The sequence below is a fragment of the Silene latifolia genome, unplaced genomic scaffold (genome assembly GCF_048544455.1).
Source record: "Silene latifolia isolate original U9 population unplaced genomic scaffold, ASM4854445v1 chrun_scaffold_16, whole genome shotgun sequence".
NCBI lineage: Eukaryota > Viridiplantae > Streptophyta > Magnoliopsida > Caryophyllales > Caryophyllaceae > Silene > Silene latifolia.
This window is the reverse complement of record NW_027413123.1, coordinates 10,631,061-10,635,568: the sequence shown is the minus strand read 5'-3', so window position 1 is coordinate 10,635,568 and position 4,508 is coordinate 10,631,061. Positions and strand designations below refer to the sequence as shown.

General features: G+C 40.3%; 1 non-coding gene across 1 annotated transcript; it reads right to left on the bottom strand.

The window, feature by feature from the left end:
- Window positions 1–1,110: 1,110 nt before the first annotated feature.
- Window positions 1,111–1,217, bottom strand: LOC141637363 (small nucleolar RNA R71). The gene has a single exon (XR_012541747.1). It is a non-coding gene; the product is annotated as a small nucleolar RNA R71 (small nucleolar RNA).
- Between the last annotated feature and the right edge of the window lie 3,291 nt (window positions 1,218–4,508).

Here is a 4,508-nt window from a genome sequence, read left to right as displayed (position 1 = left end):
GATATAAACCAACTCGATCCATCACAACAATGATTGCTTGCTTATAATTTGAGAATATGTTTGTATGATCAATTTCTATGAATCACCTATGACCTCATGACACCCTAGTGCCTTTTATCAATTGTTTACACCCCTTTTTAATCATCTTGCTTGTTTGTTTTCATTGCTATTTAGTTTAGTGATCTTCTACTTCAAACCCCAAATTGTAACACCCTTAGACACCGCTAGTTGCAATTGAAAATCTCATCTCAATTCCCGTCCCTTGGGATCCGACCTTTACTTGCCTCTTTACTAATTGTAGAGTTGTTTGTGGAGTTATAAATTATGTTTTGGTCTAGGTGCTCCTAACGACAAGTACCGAAAACTAAACCTCCATCGTGAGTCCGACCAAAAATGGCGCCGTTGCCGGGGACGCTGTTAACTTGATTTAGATTTTCTTATATTGTTATTAGTTGTGTCTTTCTTTGCCTTGGGGAAGTAAAACTCCTCAAGGTTTGTTCTAATTATTTTCAAGTTGTTTGATATTTTGCATGTCTAGAAGATCACAAGGTAACATGTTACCCTTTGATCGCGAAATTGAAAGGACTTTGACAAACAATAGAAGACTTACTAGGAGAACTTTGAGAGGTATTGGTGAGGTTGTAGATATTCAACCAAACACTATTGAGTTCATCAACCCTTTTGCAAGAAAAGGTGAGGAGAACCCAACACAAAATCCAACACAAAATCAATCCACAATGCCTAAATTTTCATCACATTCTGTACCAACCGAGGAGAACCTACCTAATGGTACTCCCACACCACAACACTTAACCGGAAATTTCATTGCCAAATCCGCATTTATCCAATTAGTCGAAAGAAGCGAATTTGGGGGGATGCCTAGTGAAGACCCTCAATCTCACATGGAGACTTTTTGCGACTATTGTGATGCGATTTCTCAAACCAGTGTAACTCAAGACCAAATTCGATGGGTCTTATTTTTTTTTTTCTCTAATTGGCACCGCAAAACAATGGTTGAAAGGCCTTGATAAGGCTACTCTCGGAATTGATTCTTGGAAGAAATTGGCTCTAGCTTTCTACAAAAAGTTCTACCCACCGGAAAAGACTAACATGCTAAGAGCTCAAATTACGGGCTTTAAGCAAAGAGATGAAGAATCTTTGTATGAAGCTTGGGAGCGATTCAAAGGAATTTGTCGCTCATGTCCTCATCATGGACTTAGCGAGTGGTTCTTGATACAACAATTTTGGAACGGTCTTTATGAAGACTCAAGAAACATCCTCAACATGGGATCAAATGGAATGTTCACCGAAGTTGACGACAATCAAACTTGGAACAAGATTGAGGAAATGGCGGTCCATAATTCACAATATAGAAGACCTTGCAAGGCTATTAGAGGAGGAAAGCATGAAGTGGACTGTATTACTCAATTGGGTGCTCAACTTAGTGCTCACATTGATACCATCAATTTGAAGTTCGAAAAAGCTATGGCTAGACTTGAAGAAGCCTCAAAATCACCAAAGCATCATGTTAATGCCATGACGGCATCTTCATCAATCCCAAGTGGGATATGTGAGAATTGTGGAACTTTGGGACATGACCAAAGTGAATGTAGGGGAACAAATGAACAAGTGAATGCTTTTCAAGCATACAAGAGTGGTACCCCTTATTCAAACTATTACAATGAAAACACCAAATTCCACCCAAATCTCTCATACAAAAGCCAAAATGTTCAAAACCCTCAACCAACATACACCCACCTCCCATGAGAAACCAAAATCAAAGACCCTTTTACAACCAAAACCAAGGTTACAAAAATCAAACTCCATACAATCAACAAAATGACCAAGGTTTTGATGTTCAAAAAGCGGTCCTCCAAATGCAAAAGAATCAACAAGAGTTTTTCGCTCAAATGCAAAAGGATAGTCAAGCAAAGGAAATCATCATCAACAACATCCTAGCCCACACCAAAATGTTGGAAACCCAATTAACTCAACTAGCATCTTCAAGCTCACAAAGACAAAAGTTGCAATTACCACCTCAAAGTAATCCCCCAAGACATGAAACGGTTAGTGCCATTCACTTGAGAAGTGGTACAAGGTATGAAGCACCGGAGAAGCAAGTTGAGGATAAAGTTGTGAAAGCTAGTGACAAAGAAGAAGTTGTGCAAAACTCCAAGAATGGAGAACCATCAAAAGAAGAAGTTTCAAAGAAAAATGAAGACAAGGCCAAGGAGAAGGAGCCCATTGTGATTAGACTTCCGTTTCCGAGTCATCAAGCCAAGCCCAAATTTGATGACCAACTCGGAAAATTTATGGAAATTGTGAAGAATTTGGAAGTCTCGATTCCTTTTACGGAATTAATCAATCATGTGTCGGCCTATGCAAAGTACATGAAAGACATCCTTACGAAGAATAAGTCGATCCGGAAGTTTGAGACTATCGCCTTCACTAAGGTGAGTAGTGCAATACTTCAAGGGAGTTCACCTCCAAAACTTAAGGATCCGGGAAGCTTCTCAATACCGTGTACCATTGGCGACACCACGATCAACAAAGCCTTATGTGATCTAGGGGCTAGTGTGAGTGTTATGCCGTACTCGGTGAGTAAAAGGTTAGGGATGGGAGAGCTTAAATGCACCAATATCACACTCCAAATGGCCGATAGATCAACGAAGACACCATTGGGGATATGGAAAGATGTTCCCGTAAGAGTTGGGAAATCCTTCATCCCGGTGGACTTTGTCATTGTTGACATGGAAGAAGACTCCAATATTCCGATCATTCTAGGTAGACCTTTCTTGCACACCGCGGGTGCGGTAATTGATGTGAAGCATGGAGAGCTCACTCTAGAAGTGGGAGATGAGAGCATAACTTTCAATCTTGACAAGACCATGAGAGCTCCCCGTTTGCATGAACCATGTTTTATGGTTGATCATTATAGCCGGAAGGATGATAGAAAGAAGTCGGAATTCCAATGGAAGAAGAAAGTCGATGATGCTCCATTCAAAGAGCAAAGAAATTGTAACAAAGAGAGCTTGAAAAGCTCGCCAAAGTCAAGCAATGAAGAAGATGGCCTCATTAGCCAAGACAAGAAAGTGGGAGAGTTGTCTCTATCAACTCAAGAGATCTTTAGTGACCAAGTAGATGAAGTTTGTGGTCTTTGGGACGATGAGTTTGAAGGGATTTTCAATCCCTACATTGGTAATACTATCGATAAAGACCAACATGAAGGACAACAAGAGCAAAGATCTATTGAAGTTCTTTATCATGATAATGAACAAGCTTTTGACTACTTTTTCAAGGTGTTGAGTAACATCAACAACACCTTGGACATGCCCCCATGACACCTCACTAAGGATGAGAGCTTGGTGGAGTCCTCTCCAAACCACCATTTGTAAATGTTTCTAACTCCCTAACTTGCATTTTAATTCATACATTGCATTTTTGTCATTTTTGGATTTTTATGCTTTGATCAAGATATTTATCATTTTTGAGAGAAGTGAGGGAGGGACTAATGATTTTATTGATGTGTAGTGCTTTAGCTTAGTGTGGGGATAGCAATTTCCTAGGCTATTCGTGCGTTTGTAGTGCCCCTACAATGAAGACCATGGGATTTGAAGAATGAAAATGACACGGGATATGCAAGTGCACGGATGGAACTGAATCCGGGTAGACTAGGAGGAATCCGAGCGTCATTAAGGGGAATCCGCTCGTCTTATGGGAATTCGAGCGTCTATGGGATAATCCGTCCGTCCAAATGAGCTGCAAAATTGAAAATTTTGGTCTGTTAGAGAATCCGAGTGTCCCAGCAGAGAAGACGCTCGTCTTTGCAAAAAGACGCCCGTCTTTTTGCCAGTGCAAAATAAGAAAAGTTCCTGTAACAGAATCTGCTCGTCTTTAAGGGAATCCGCTCGTCCTGGAACTGAAGAATCCACTCATCTTCCCTGAAAGACGCTCGTCTTTAGGCGAGATTTCCTGAACCCAGATTGAGCATAATCCGAGCATCCCGAAGGGAATCCGCTCGTCTTCCCCCTGCAGTTTTGAAATTCCGGGTGTTTTTAAATACCTCTTCCCACATTCATTCATTCATTCATTCATACATTCAAACACTACCCATAAACCCCAAAACCCCAAAACCCTCATCCTCTCCATCACCAAAACAAGATTTCCTCAACCAAATTCAACAAAATCAAATCCAAACTTCCTTACAACATCAATTAATCACCCCTTTTCCAACAATAATCAATCCAAGAACCAAAATCTTCAACCTTTGAGTCGATTTTTGAAATACAAAGGCAAATCATTTCATCTTAAAATCGATTTGGGTATAATTGGAAATTGAAGATTTTCAATCTTTTCTTGGTATAAGCATCAATGGCAAGAACAAAAGGGTCAACAAAGGCACTCAAGGCAAAGGCACTCTCAAAAAGGCAATAATGCCTTCAAGCAAAGAAAGCTTCAATGGCTATGGTGGTTGCTAATGCAAACTTGGAAGTTCAACAACAACAAGA